This window comes from Cibotium barometz, chromosome 36, assembly GCF_041138505.1.
Source record: "Cibotium barometz isolate CiBa-2024 chromosome 36, ASM4113850v1, whole genome shotgun sequence".
NCBI lineage: Eukaryota > Viridiplantae > Streptophyta > Polypodiopsida > Cyatheales > Cibotiaceae > Cibotium > Cibotium barometz.
This window is the reverse complement of record NC_141081.1, coordinates 41,802,202-41,818,630: the sequence shown is the minus strand read 5'-3', so window position 1 is coordinate 41,818,630 and position 16,429 is coordinate 41,802,202.

Here is a 16,429-nt window from a genome sequence, read left to right as displayed (position 1 = left end):
TCTCTTCTATTCCCTGCATATCACAATGAACCATACAATGATATAGGCTTTCTAGCCTTATCCCACTTTACACATCATCATCCATGTGGCATTCCCTTTTCCACTCTTTTGGTCAACTCTCAAACACCATGCAATATTACATGTGGCATTCTTATCTTGCCACAATATCTTTCACCTCTAGGGTGCTTTCCCACATAATCGAGGTGTTCCACAACTCACCCATCATCCATCACCCATATCAATGTAGCATTGCACAACCGCAATCGCTACCTTTCAACACTCCCCCTCAATGATACATTGGAGTGTCCATCAACCAAAACATGTGTGCGCGTGTCTACCATCTTAGACACCAAGTCCATTTTGAGCCGACTCGCTCACAGCGGAACCACTGAGTCCAATTAGAACATGGAAGTTCGGGTGGGAACCAACCCATGCGCATGCACCTCATACGTGCATCGCTCATGCACACATTACGCAACAACCATTTCGAGCTTCTTGGTGAGCTCGGGCAGGGCGACCCTCATACCAATGGGTGAGAGAAAATACAATCCTTTTTATGCGTGCAAGCAAGGGCAGGGTACCCATAAAATCCAAGTGGTCAAAACAATTTCCACAGTTTTACTTTTTAGAAGTCGATATTTGCCCACTATTTCAGGGGATACATTTTTGTAACCATGAGAAAATTTATCTTGGCCCAAGCAACTAAAAGGATGTTTGTGAACATTATCTAGTTTGGGGTAAGTGTGTGAATACATCGTTATAGCTAGCAAGGATAGACCTTATCTTTACAAAGAAAAAAATAAACAAAAGAAATAAATTCTGCAATCAATTTAAGCTGCACCGAATTTGCATTTTTTTAATTGAGCGCCAAACACTGACGGACCCATTGACACCCCTGGTCATCTTCCTCCTCACAGCTTCTTTCTCTGTGCATGTATGCCATATGTGGAGCTTGCTCTTATGAAATTTCTTTTGTTGTTCGCGCTGCTTCTACATCCTCAATGATTCTGCTGCTTGTGCTAATGCCTATAGCGCTGAGCATCCTTCAAATGTTGCCGTTGATGCCTGCTTTCTTCTTGGAGTGCATTGCATTAATTCTATCACGCTATGCACGACTCCTTGCTCGAGCATCCGTCTCTTGCTACCTCCGAACATTATCGCTTCCTTAGCACAACCTCCAAGTTTCACTCCGCACTTTGACTTTTTCTTGGAGTGGCCTCCTCATTGCCACAGCCAGATCTTGTTGAGAAAACATGGTGCTCATGCTAGATCAAGTGTGTGGAGAGGAGAGACTCACAAAATACAAGAAGAATATCTTGCTTATTAAGTTGTTTATGAATACAACTAGGCCTTGCTCACATACAAAATGCCTCATGGCTTCACCTTTAAATAGGTGAACAAGTGGACCTCAAGTCCATTCACACTCACACCCTTCTCTCACCCTTCTACATAACCTTAGTCCCTTAATATCTTCATGCTGAATAAGAGGACCATGTCGCCCTTGTTCATTTGTTTGTCTTTTAGCTGGTCCTCAAACCATTGTTTGTGCCTTAGCTTTTTGAAAATCATGTTGTATATAGCTAGAAGGCATGTTTCATCAAGCTTTTCAGGCTCAAAAAGGTGATAGCCTAAGACATTTCCCGTGAGCTTCTCTTGTACAATTATATGTAAGTTGGGTACCAAGAACTCCATTGGCATCACCACTTCAGGTACCATAAGTCAAACTGAAGGGGGTGGCATTGGTAGCTGCCTCATAGGACGTTCTATAGACCCAGAGTGTTGCCAAAAATGTTTGTTCCCAATCGTTGTGGCTAGCCTCCAAGGTCTTAGTTAGAATGGCACACAAAACCTTATTCATGCTCTTAACTTGGCCAGTCTCTTGGGGGTGATGTGGAGGACTTTCTATGAGTGACAAGGAACTCTTGTAAGAGAAATTGGAATGCCTCATTAATGAAATGCGTTCCATTTTCACTCACAAGCTCTAGGGGGCAACCAAAGCGTGTGATGATCGATTTATAAAGGAATTTTACAGTCCATCATGCATCAGCATTACAGGTAGCTTGAGCTTCATCTCATGATCTAGTGTCTTATGGCACAATTGACATAGATGGGCTGTAGTGGATCTAGTTGTTGTTTATTGAGTCCTCTGCAAAGGGTCTGCCACTCATTGGATTTACCTTCCACATGCATAGGTAAATGTTTACTATTTGATATTTTCTTCAAATATAAATGTGGTCGATATCCCAATCATGGATCATTTTGGATTCCCTCATGAATGGTCGCCCAAGGATGTCGTCATATGAAATGGGTTGATGTCCAAAGTTCATTATCACAAAGGTGTGGTGATAAGTAGTTCCAAGGATCTTTATTTCCAAATCCTTGAGTAGACCAATAGGTGACGAATGGGTCTAGTTGTGCCTTTGTCAACAAGTTTAACTACTAGCAATGTGGTGTCATCCATGGCAGGTCCCTATTTTTCCTAGCATTGTTTTGTAACAATGCTCACTCCTGCCCCCCCCATCCAGGATTGCTATGACTTGGACGACATTGAAGGTTATCTCAATAATGCCGCATTCAGTTCGTCACCTTCAAAGTACTGTCCCAAGTTATTTACTAGAATAGTGGGGTTGCCTATGATTTTGTGGGGTATAACAACTTCATCTTTCTCAGACTCATCAGAGCTATCTAGCCCATGGATTCTTGCATGCCTGCCCCTAGGCGTCCCTCCATCCAGTCCTTCAGATCTTTCCGTAAGATTGGGTGAAGCAAGGTGCCAGTAGGGATTTGGATTTCAGAAGAGAGAAAGGAAGAGAGACCAGCAATGTCTATATAGGAGCTGAGGTTGTTCCATGAGGAAGGTCGTTTTGGCTTAATCTTAAGCTCTTATGTGTATACAAAATGTGGATGGGGATTTCTATATCCGTTCTCTTAAGATGGTCATCCCCTAGGTCTTTGAGATATTCATCTACCCAGTTTTCGTGGTAGGGGGTAACTACTACAGTGGGTGTTGTTGCTTGTGTTGGCCTTTGTGGGTGTGACTGGCCTGGGAGCTCTCTAGAATATACCTAAACTTCTTGAGTGGGTCTCATGTTGGAGACCGATGGACATGGCTCATGTTAGGTGGTAGGAGGCTCGCCTTCTATTTTTGCTTGGCAATCCCTGACCAATTATTGGATTTCCAAGAGCCTTTATTTCTCTTCTATGGGGTTAGGATATTCGAAAAAAAAATTTGGGAGTTGGTTAGCATCACTTGGTTCCCGGGCTTAAGCGATAGAGCATAGTAGATCTTCCTCTTCTGACAAAGAGGTTGATACATGTGTTTTCGTGCCATCTTCCAAACCACTTTGGATAACTAACTGGCTGTCTCCCTTGCCAATATTCGTGGTTTTCTTTCTTGAGCATCTAATTGCTCGTGCTTTCTCAGGGACATTCTTTACAGAGGAAAGACCTTGGCTTGTCCCTGGTCTCGTGAGAGGTGGATGCCTCTATTGCGCATGAGCTGCAGCTCTTGCCTTTTTTGTTATCGGGTTACGGTGTTAAGAGGGACCGTATGGATGAAGCCATCTCTGACACTCAGCAGGTTAATGCTAGTGCTAGGATTAGCTTGCGGAGCCTTCCCTATTGTTTTAGGTCTCAGTGGGGACAATCTTTATACATATGGTCAATTCCACACCCAATGCATAAAGGGGCTAAGGCAGGAGCACCTAAAGAGGTAATTGCCATCCCTTTCTTGATAGGACACTCAGCCACTCGGTGAGGTCTTGCATAATGATAGCGTTGCAGAGGTGGTCGTTTTGCCATTGTATTCATGTCTCGACCCCGTGGCATTGGGGAGGCTAAGTACAATGGGTTCATTTGGTCACCCTTCATTACATAGTGGTTTAGAATTTGAGAGGGCTGACTTATTGGCTTAATGGTTTTGTAGTTAGGAGCTTTGGGAATGTCCTCCTCTTCCCCTTCTTCAAAGATCTCCGTCAGGGTTAGCTGACAAACTAGTGTGATTCGCAGCGGGGGTTGAGGTGGGAGAACCTAGGGTGGTGGTAAGAGAATTGCAGGTACCCTAAGAATTCCTCTTTGGGCCACTTTTGGCTTGGTTGAGGTGCATTTTGGAGAGAGGGTTCTGGCAAATCCAGCGGTTTTTTTAGGTTTGTAGGAAAGGCTTGAGGTGGGAGAACCAGGTGGTAAGGGAATTTTAGGTACCCTAAGAATTCCTCTTTGGGCCCCTTTTGGGTTGGTTGAGGTGCATTTTGGAGAAGGTGCTCGTGAATCTAGCGGTTGTCTTGGGTTTGCACGCAAGGCTTGAGGTAGAGCACGGGCATGAGCTGCCCTTTGTTGCTGATAGTAGTTTGTAACTTTGTGATTTCCCCATATTTGGCAATATGTGCAATAGAGGGTGGGACGAGGTCATAAATGTGGACACTCTGTGTTGGTATGGCTAGCTCAATAGATCGGGCACCATATAAGCTCCCTCTTTGGATAGAGATGGGGTTGGCCACCCGATATCCCGGTTCTCCAATGTTGGGTCATTTTCTATATTAATGTTGTTGAAAACTTCTCGACTTGCTGCCAGATGTGGACTCTTTGATCTTTCCATGAGATGTAGTGCTGGTGGTCTTGAATGAGGCTTTTAACGTACCCTCATGAAGTCCTTAGGAACATGTTCCCTTGAAATTGTCCTTAAAGTCCATAGCACTCCTACATCATTGCTTAAAGGAGGTATGGTCCAAGGCATACAATGAATTGTGCAAGGGTACATCATCTAGACCTTCCAAAAATCTCCCTATCATCAGAGAACTTGTCTCTGGCACTACATCGGGAGTGGAAATATCTGACTTTATTGATATAGTCTTAGATGGTTTTACCATCCTTTTGTCTGACATTGTGTAGCTGCTCTATTGGACTCCATCTACCTTGGTGTCAATATCCTACCTTGAAGGCCTCTTTCAAGGCTTCAAAGTTGGCCTTGTCCTCAACTTTCAAAGGAACTAAACCATTAGCCTACTTTACTATCTAGGGTGAGGCAAAAGGCACTCACCTTAACTTGATCTTCCACGTGGCCAAAGGATTCACAAATTTGGTTGAACATCTCCAAATGTGGGATGGGGTCTCCAGTCGCATCAAATTTAGTGATCAGCTTTGAGATGCTCATGGGTTTATTATGGTCTAATCTGGATCCTAGTGTAGGTTACACTGGCACTAGGAGCGTGATGCCTGCATCCACCCCCTCCCTATCTCCATGGCCAATCTTAACATTTCTAATGTTAGCCCTGGAGTAGGTGTCGCTTGAGGAATTATTGGAGGAGGAGAGGGGCCAGGAGGTTAAAAATCTTTGGAGGCCCTTTTCTTATAGGTTGGTTAGATTGTGCCCCTTGTGGTCCCATGTGGTACCCATGGTATGCTCCTTATGGTCGGTACTATTGACATACAAGAGAATTGGGCTAGTGAGACTGAGTTGGGTAGACCCTTTCTATCTAGTATAATGTTTTCAGTCCTTGAGAAGATGGACCTAGCCCTAGGTGTTGTACAGGTCTTTGTGACTTGTATGAGTCAGCCACTCATGGCTGTCCAGACTAGTGGTTGGGTCTTGGTTTGATGGCTTTCACTCAGCCCTATTTCTGCTCTAGGATCTAAAGATGGTGTGGGATCACTTTCTTGTGTATGGTCCATACCTCTCGCCTTGGGTTTCAAGTCTTTCGACTATGTGTTTCCCAAGATAAAGTTGCGGAGCCTCTATGAATGTGTGGAAGAGGTAGGATCTTGCTCTTCGATAGATGGTCTGTCCATACACTAAGGTTTGGGCTCTCGAGGTTAGGAGTTTCTTGTCCCGTGTTGGGATGGTCTTCTCTCTCACTAGTGCTGTGAAAGACGAGCACATTTTGGCTCCATGCGGTATTAATCGATGGCTTTGACCTTAGCGAGGGAGTTTCAAGAGAGTTTATATCATCGAAAAGAGGGTTGTTTTGCACCAATTTACCCAAACGTAGGTGCATGGAAGTGTGGAACTACTGCGTAGAATCCCCCTGTGAAGAGTAATTTATTTTTGGGAACTATACAGCCGTAAGCTTTGGGATGGTACGAGCATACGCTTCTAAAGGGAATGGGCGTACACTTATCAAGGAGAAAATGGCACGCGCGTACACTTTCGAAAGGACACAGGCATGGCAGGTGAATGGTACAGGCATGGCAAGTTTGCTAATGGGCGTACACTTTGAGATGGAACAATTGGTATGGGCGTGGCACAAGCGGAACGGTCGTATGCTTTCTAAAGATGGGGTAAAAGAGAATGGCATGGGCGTGGCAAAACTGACACGGACATGGAAAATGAATGCTTTGGAATGTGCGTACACTTTGGGAAGGAATGGCCATGGCAGCGCAGAAGGAACGGCCATGGAAAAAATGGAATGGCCGTGACACTGTCATATTTCAAAGATTGTTTAGATTTTTCAGGGAATTTAAGGCAGCAAGTCTCACTGCCACACCCACTATATTCCTTGATAGTGCAGTTGTACCTACTTGGTTGAACGCAATTTATTCCCACCTAATGTAATTATTCTATTTTTAATGCTAAATACCACATTCAAGGTTGGAGATCTTTCCAGATTTGGCCAGCTAGAGAGAAAAGAACGAGTGTGGTATAAATGCCACGGCCATGGCCTATGAAAGGAATGACTGATTGCTTCTCACAAAAGCTTCCAGATTATAATTTTAACCTTGATTTTCCCTCACACTCTTGAAATTTCAAGTATCTTCCCACTAATGTTTTGGATTTTTGATTTATTAGAGAGCTAGAGCTAGCCTCAAGCTATCTATTGATGTCTACAATGCTTAGAGAAACCTAACTAATGAAGATTAATTTGTTAATTAAGCTACGGTGCAAACTTGATAAAAGAAGAAAAAAAGATAAGACATTTGCATGAATGTCAAGGGCAATGTTTGAACACTTACTTGCTTCTCTTGGACTCGGTGAAGATATCAATGCTCCAATGCTCGATTGACCTCCATTGGTCCATGGAATCACCATCAACAAACAAAAACAAGCTCAAACTCAAGCAAACAGCCGATGGATTTGCACTCCAGTTGGGTCAAATAAGGACTCTAGAAAATCAACAACCGATGGATTTGCACTCCAGCTGGGTCAAATAAGGACTCTAGAAAATCAACAAAGTGGAGGACCCTAAGCTAAATGCAATCTCTAGCAATGGCGCACCAGAGATGTTAATCCGAAAATACTACCTTGCACACAAGAGAGAGGGAGAAAAGAAGAGAAACAACATGCAAGATTCAATTTTAGAGAGGTGCACTTAGCCAACCCTAATGAGGGTTAACACCTCGATGTGAAGAAGTAATGGAAATGTGAGAGAAGAGGGAGGAATTGCAAAGGGACAATAATAATCTAAATGCATGAGATGTAGACCCCCTAACTCCATATATTTTCAGTATGCTTTATTTTGTATATGACCTTTTTGGACTCATACACTTAAGTAATTTCACCAAGTATTGTGATAGAATTATGACATTTTTCAACCATGAATTGTAATTGTCCTCTTTTTCTATATTTGTAAAGTTTTACATTACATGTGTCCATGACGATGAGTAGGACATGAACTTGTGTTAGTTTTACTATATTTGTATTAAAAAAAAAGAACTGGGGGAGACTCGAGAGTCCTATGCAGACTCCCTAGTCTGCCTCAACTTTTTTTTTCACGCAGTTCTATCGATACTCATCAGAAGAGAAATATTGCTACTCAATTTCACTACTGAAATAGAAAATTTCACTGTTATTTTCGCTGCTAAGCAAGGATCCGAGTACAACAATAATAGCAGCTTCTTTGCAAAGCAAAATGGGCCCGACATCTCCCTAACCTTCTAGTTTTATAAAAGGGATGCTATTTTCACTGTAACACCCTCATTCTATTGTAGTGTACATGCTATGAGTGTGTGTGCCTTTATGTGCCAATAGTATGCGCACACGTGTCTATGTGACTGCACCATTAAGTACTAAATCCTTAATGAAGGCACCTCATGCTACCCTCACACTCAAACTTTGTGTGTGTTAGCTATGTGTGTGTCAACTATACATGTGTGATTGTGAGGCAACTCTGTGTACACGTGTATGTGTACACATGTACGGACACTTATGTGTGCATGCATACATGCACATGTGTTTGTGTGTTTGCACGCTCGAGTGTGTGCATCCACGTGCACATGTATGTGTATATCTATGTATGTTTTGTGTATCTGTGCAAGTGTGTGTGTGTGTGTGTGTGTGTGTGTGTGTGTGTGTGTGTGTGCGTGCGTGCGTGCAAGTGCATTTTTGTGTATACACATGGATGTACCTTCCACGTGCATGGGAAAATCTTTACTGTTTGATCTTTTCTTCAAATATAAATGTGGTCAGTGTCCCCTAATGAATGGTCACCTAATGATGCTGTCATATGAAACGCGTTGATGTCCAAAGTTCATCACGCGATAAGTAGTTCCAAGGATCTTTATTTCCAAATCCTTGAGTAGACCAATGGGTCTAGCTGTGCCTCTGTCAGCAAGTTTAACTAGCAATGTGGTGTCATCCATGGCAGGTGCTCCCTATTTTTCCCAGCATTGTTTTGTAACAATGCTCACTCCTGCCCCCCATCCAGGATTGTTGTGACCCGTAGGCCATTAAAGGTTATCGATAATGCCTCATTCAGTTCGTCGCCTTTCAAAATATTGTCCCAACTTATTTACTAGAACAATGGGGTTGCCAATGATTTCCTGGGGTATAACAAGTTTGTCTTCCTCAAACTCGTTTTAGAGCTATCTAGCTCCATGGATTCTTGCATGCCTGCCCCTAGGCATCCCTTCATCCAATCCTTCATATCTTTCCGTAAGATTGGGCTACCTTGAAGCAAGGTGCCAATAGGGATTTGGATCTGAGAAGAGAGAAAGGAAGAGAGACCAGTGCAATGACTCTAGGAGCGGAGGTTGTTCTGTGAGGAAGGTTGCTTTGGTTTAATATTAAGCTCTTATGTGTATACGGAATGTGGATGGGGATTTCTGTATCCATTCTTTTAAGATGGTCATCCCTTAGGTCTTTGAGATATTCAGCTACCTAGTTTCCCTAGTGGGGGGTAACTGCTGCAGTGGGTGCTGTTGCTTCTGTTGGCCTTTGTGGGTTTGACTAGTCTGGAGCTTTCTAGAATATACCTAAGCTTCTTGAGTGGGTCTCATGTTGGAGACCGACGGACATGGCTCAAGGTAAGAAGTAGGAGGCTCGTCTTATATTTTTGTTTGGCAATCCTCCCTGACCAATTATTGGGTTTCCAAGAGCCTTTCTCTTATATGGGGTTAGGATATTCCACAAGCTTTTTTGGGAGCCGGTTTAGTATCACTTGGTTCTCGGGCTCGAACAATAAAGCATAGTAGATCTTCCTCTTCTGACAAAGAGGTTGATGCATGTGTTGTTGTGCCATCTTCCAAACCATTTTGGATAACTACCCGATTGTCTCCCTTGCTACACGCACACACACACACATGCACACACACACACACACACACATACACACACATGCACACACACGTGGATGTGCACACAGACACACGTGCACCTGCATGCACACACACTCACACATAAAAATAAAACATACATTTAAACTCTAAGATTTCCAAAACAAGACATAAAAGTGTCCTAGGATATTTTTATGTCTAAATAACTCATAAACAATTATTGACACATCAAATGTGTGTTCTCGATTTAAACCTTTTTATTCTATGATTACACATTTAGAAAAACGTGATATTTCTTCCAAGGACAATTGAGATATCCATTGTGCCATATTCATTTGGCAAATCAAAATCATAATTTCACCTCACGTTTGATTTGAAAGAGTAATAAAAAGGAAGGTGTAACCATGTTGTATAAGTTTTTGTTTCCATGACAATAAATTTCATGTTATTGCTTAGTCTTTTAGAGTACGCATGATCAAGAAGAGCATCAAAGGAAATTTCAGAGTACGCATGATCAAGAAAAGCATCAAAGGAAATTTTCCTTCACAGAAGGTTTTTTTCTAAGCATTCACTTTTTTCAATCCTTGCTATATCACTTAGCATTGTGTAACCCCATGAGTTTGTAACCATGGTGTATGCTCCATATTTTCCATTCTAAAAAAATTCTACATAATGTAGATTATGCACAAATAACAAAACTATCAAATATTTTATGTATGTAAGATGGTTTATTTTTCTCAAAACTTTGAAAGGACACTTTTTATGTCTTATGGTGTTACCAAAGCAGTGTGAGAAAGTAGATGTAGAGGCTTGTAAAATAAAAAATGGAATTTTGTACACGTGTGTGTGTGTGAGGAGAGAGAGAGAGAGAGAGAGAGAGAGAGAGAGAGAGAGAGAGAGATTTTCATCCATCATGGTGTTGAAATGTTTAACTTAAGCATGACATTGCCTTTAAAGGAATAAAGTTGTACATATCTATCAAGGCTCTAAGATGAGGAGAAAATTACTTTTATATATATATAAATGAGGAGAGTATCTTTCTTACAAGACGAGTATCTTTCCTCCATTGAAGAGTGCTCCTCTATTAAATGCTGATTCGCATTATTACATGTTACAAATGCTAATTGTCAAAGATCCAAGTAGGTAGGAACCTAAAAAGTTTGATTTTACACTCTTCTTTTTGTTTTTTTCAAAGATTTTAAAGCAAGCAATGTTTCCCTTAATGAATCTTATTGACTTCATTAGTCCTGTACACCAAGGCTTGTTACACACTACCCTTGTAGTTTTATTTGTAAAGTTATAACTCCACTTAGCATCCTTTACACATTGTAAATTCTATTATGAATCTTGGATCCTCTTGTCAAAAGTGGAGCTTTGTGTTCTTTGTTTCTTTTTGCCTCTTTTTTGTAAAACTCCAAAAATGAATCTTTGCATGTGAGTGTGTGTATGCATAGTCATGTGCATGTGCCTAATAGGTCCATGCACATGCACATATGTACACTTATGTGCAATCTCATGTACATGTGTGTGGGTGGGGTGTGTGTGTGTGTGTGTGTGTGTGTGTGTGTGTGTGTGTGTGTGTGTGTGTGTGAGAGAGAGAGAGAGAGAGAGAGAGAAAACTTCATCCATCATGATGGTGAAATGTTTAACTTAAGTATGAGATTGCCTTTAAAGAAACCCAGTAACATATTTGTTAAGGCTCTAAGATGAGGAGAAAATTACTTTAAAAAATATATATAAATAAGGAGAGTCTCTTTCTTAGGAGTATCTTTCTTCCATTGAAGAGTTCTCCTCTATTAAATGTTGATTCACATTTTTACATGTTACCAATTCTAATTGTCAAAGATCTAAGTAGAAAGGAACTAAAAAAGTCAAATTTTACACCCTTCTCTTTTTTTTCAAAGATTTGAGAGGGAACATTGTTTACCAAGACGACTCTTATCGACTACATTAGTCTTATATACCAAAGCTTGTTTCACATTGCCCTTGTATTTTTATTTGTAACATTATAACTCAACTAAACATCCTTTACACATTGTAAATTTTATTATGAAAAAAATGGGACACTTGGATCCTCTTATCTAAAGTGGAGCTTTGTGTTCTTTGCTTCTTTTTCCCTCCTTCTTGGAAAACTCTAAATAACTGAAGCTTTGTGTGTGAGTATGTGTATGTGTAGGCATGCACATGCACATGTGCCTATGTTCATTCATATGCACATGCATGCACTTGTGTGATAGCACATGTACACGTGTGTGTGGGTGGGGTGTGCGTGTTTGTGGATGGCATCCTAGTCAACAATCAAAAAGACATTTCACCTTTCTCTACATTAGTAGCATGACCCCAGCACCTAAGTTTATAACTTTGGTTTACAAGATAATTTTCAGAATGCTAAAACTTTCTTATATATCTTGCCCCCAACCATCTCTCTCTCTCTCTCTCTCTCTCTCTCTCTCTCTCTCTCTCTCTCTCTCTCTCTCTTACACATGCACACATGTATGCACACGCACGTGCACGTGGATGTACCTTCCACATGCACACATGCATGCACACGCACGTGGATGTACCTTCCACATGCATGCACACGCACGTGGATGTACCTTCCACATGCATAGGTAAATCTTTACTATTTAATCTTTTCTTCAAATATAAATTTGGTCGGTATCCCAATCGTGGATCATTTTGGATTCTCTCATGAATGGTCACCCAAGGATGCTGTCAGAGCCTTTCTTTCTCTTCTATGGGGTTAGGATATTCGGCAAGCTTTTTTGGGAGCTGTTTAGCGTCACTTGGCTCCCGGGCTTGAGCGATAGAGAATAGTAGATCTTCCTCTTCTGAAAAAGAGACTGATGCATGTGTTGTCGTGCCACCTTCCAAACCACTTTGGATACTCGGGGGGTTCACTTCTAAAAAATCATATGTATCACGTGTGTTCAAGGGGCATTTACAAAACCCCTTGAATTAAAAATTTCCCCCAATAAAACCACCCCTCTCTACTTATGAACTAACGGATTTTTTTTTGAAGTTGAATTAAAATACCCCTCCTGTTCTTGTAATCTCGTTAAAACTTTTCCAAAATTTGAATTAAAATACCCCTCCTTTTGATCGCATGTGGTACACTAAAATTTTTTGAGGTGAACCCCTTGAGTTTGGATAACTACCCGGCTGTGTCCCTTTCCAATCTTCGTGGTTTTGTTTCTTGAGCGTCTAATTGCTCGTGCTTTCTCAAGGGGGACATTCTTTGAGGATAAGACCTTGGCTTGTCCTTGGTCTCGTGAGGTAGATGCCTCTGCTACAACATGAGCTGCGACTCTTTGTCTATTTTGTAATAATCGGGTTACGTTGTTGATGAGAGGGACCGTATGGATGAAGCCATCTCTAACACTTAGCAGGTTAACGCTGGTGCTGGGATTAGCTTGTGGAGCCTTCCCTATTGTTCGAGCTCTCAGTGGGGACAATCTTTATACATATGGTCAATTCCACACCCAATGCATAAGGGGGCTAAGGCAGGAGAACCTAAAGAGATAATCACCATCCCTTTCTTGATAGGACACTTAGCCACTCGGTGAGTTCCTAAATAATGATAGCATTCCATAGGTGGTCGTTTTGCCATTGTACTCATGTTTCGACCCCATGGCATTAGGGGCGGCTAAGTATAATGGGTACATTTGGTCACCCTTCTTCACATAGTGGCTTAGAGTTTGAGAGGGCCAACTCTTTGGCTCAAGGGATTTGTAGTTAGAAGCTTCGAGAATCTCCTCCTCTTCCCCTTCTTCAATGATCTTCGTCAGGGTTAGCTGACAAAATGGTGTGATTCACCAACAATGGGTGTTGAGGTGGGAGAACTGGGGGTGGTAAGAGAATTTTAGGTACCCTAAGAATTCCTCTTTGGGTCACTTTTGGCTTGGTTGAGGTGCATTTTGGAGAGAGTGTGCTAGCAAAGCCAGCGGTTGTCTCTTGGGAGGATCGCAAGAAAGGCTTGGGGTGGGGGAACCAGGGGTAGTAAGGGAATTTTAGGTACCCTAATAATTCCTCTTTAGGCCACTTTTGGCTTGGCTGAGGTGCATTTTGGAGAGAAGGTGTGGCAAAGACAGCGGTTCTCTTGGGTTTGTAGAGGCAAGGCTTGAGGTAGAGCACGGGCTTGAGCAGCCCTTTGCTGAGAGCAGTTCGTAGCTTTGTGATTGCCCCATCTTTGGCAATATGTGCAATAAAGGGTGGGAGGAGGTCATAAATGTGGACACTCTATGCTGGTATGGTTAGCTCAACAGATCGGGCACCATATAAGCTCCCTCTTTGGATAGCGATGGGGTTGGCCGACCGACCTTTCTCGGTTTTCCAATTTTGGGACATTGGATGTATTAATGCTACGGAAACGTCTTGACTTGTTGTCCAGATGTGGACTCTTTACTCTTTCGGTCAGATGTAGTGCTTGTGGTCTTGAATGAGGCTTCTGATGTACCCTCATGAAGTTCTTAGGAACGTGTTCCCTTGAAGTTATCCTCAAAGTCCATAGCACTCCTACATCGTTGCTTGAAGGAGGTATGGGCCAAGGCATACAATGAATTAAAAAAGGGTACATCATCCCAGACCTTATAGAAATCTCCCTATAGAAAAGAAGGGGTGTGGCATAAATGCCACAGTCGTGGCCTATAAAAGGAAAGACCGCTTGCTTCTCAGAAAAGCCTACAAAATGTGATTTTTGCCTTGTTTTTCCCTCAGATTCTTGCAATTTTAGATATCTTCCCACTATTTTTTTGGGATTTTTTATTTAATAGAGAGCTAGAGTTAGTCTCAAGCTATCTATTAATGCCTACAATGCTTAAAGAAACCTAACTAATTAAGATTAATTTGTTAAATAAGCTACGGTGCAAACTTGATGAAAGAAGAACAAAAGATCAGACATTTGCATGAATGTCAATGGCAATGTTTGAACACTTACTTGCTTCTCCCATGCTCAGTGAAGATATCAATGCTCCAATGCTCGATTTACCTCCATTGCTCCATGGAATCACCATAAACAAACAAAAACAAGCTCAAACTCAAGCAAACAACCAATGGATTTGCACTCCAACCGAGTCAAATAAGGACTCTAGCAAATCAACAAAGTGGAGGACCCTAAGCTAAATACAATCCCCGGCAGCAGCACACCAAAGACGTTAATCCTAACATACTACCTGTGAAGAAGTAATGTAAATATGAGAGAAGAGGGTGGAGTTTCAAAGGGACAATAATAATCGAAATGCATGAGATGTAGCCCCCCTAACTCCATAGATTTTCATTATGCTTTATTTTGTATATGAACTTTTTGGATTCATACACTTAAGTAATTTCACCAAGTATTGTGATAGAATTACGATATTTTCCAACCATGAATTGTAATTGTCCTCTTTTTCTATATTTGTAAAGTTTTACATTACATGTGTCCATGACGATGAGTAGGACATGAACTTGTGTTAGTTTTACTGTATTTGTATTAAAAAAAAGAACTGGGGGAGACTTGAGAGTCTTGTGCAGACTCCCCAGTCTGCCTCAACTTTATTTTTCACGCAGTTCTATCATTGCTCAGAAGCAAAATATTGCTACTCAATTTCGCTATACTGAATAGCAAATTTTGCTCTGCTGAGCAACAATCCCATTACAACAAAAATAGTAGCTTCTTTAGTAGCAAAATGGGCCCGACATCTCCCTACCCTTCTAGTTATACAAGGGATGATATTTTTGCTACTACACTCTCATTCTGTTGTAGTGTAAGTGCTATGAGTGTGTGTGCATTTATTTGCAAATAGTATGTGCACACGTGTCTATGTGACTGCACCATCAACTAGTAAAGCCTTGATGAAGGCAGCTCATGCTACCCTCACACTCAAACTATGTGTGTGTTAGCTATGTGTGTGTCAACTATACATGTGTGATTGTGTGTCAACTTTGTGTACACGTGTACCAACACTTATGTGTGCATGCATACATGCATATGTGTTTGTGTTTGCACGCTCGAGTGTGTGCATCCATGTGCACATGTAACTCTGTGTGTACGCACGTGTATGCGAGTGTGTGTGCCTTTATGTGTCAATAGTGTGTGCATGCACATGTTTGTGTGAGTGCACCATCATTTGTTAAATCCTTAATGAAGGTAGCTCATGTTACCCTTAAGCTAAGACTATGTATATCGACTCTCTGTGTGCACGTGTAAGATTGTGTGTGTTGACAATCACATGTGCACATGCACCATGTGTGTTCTTACATGTGCTTGTGCCTATGTATATGCACACTTATGTATCTCTGTGTGCATGTACGCAAGAGAGTGTGTGCACCCATCTATGTGTCTATGTATGTGAATGCACGAATGTATATGTATGCATGCACGTGCACTTGTGTGTCCATGCACGTGCATGCATACATGCATGTGTGTACACACATGTATAGTTGTGTTGTGCGTGTGTATATAGTTGTGTTGTGCGTGTGTATGCAAGTGTGTATGTGCATGCTAGTGAATGTGTGTATGTGTGTTATGTGCATGTGTGTGGATGTGTATGCATGTACGTGCATGTGGACGATTGGATGTGTATCGATTCTATGTGCATGCATGTGAGTGTGTGTGACTTTGTGTGCATGCGTAGTCATGTGTGCGTGTATGTGCATATACAAGTGTACGACCATGTGCATGTGTCTATGCATGTATGTATATGTGAGTGTGCATGAGTGTGTGGACACACTAGAGTGTTCTATTTTGAATATTGGTTACGTTTCATGCGTGCACACACTCGATTGTCCTATTTTCATGATTCAAATTGAGAAAAACCAATTTAACCTTGAATTTAAAGATTCAAAATTTTGAGGATTTAATTATAAAACTGATTATTCTATGCATTTTTTTAACAAAAACTTATTGGACTTAAAGGTTGCCCTTTTAGAAAAAAGTATATTTGGACTTCTCCCTACAGCACTGCTC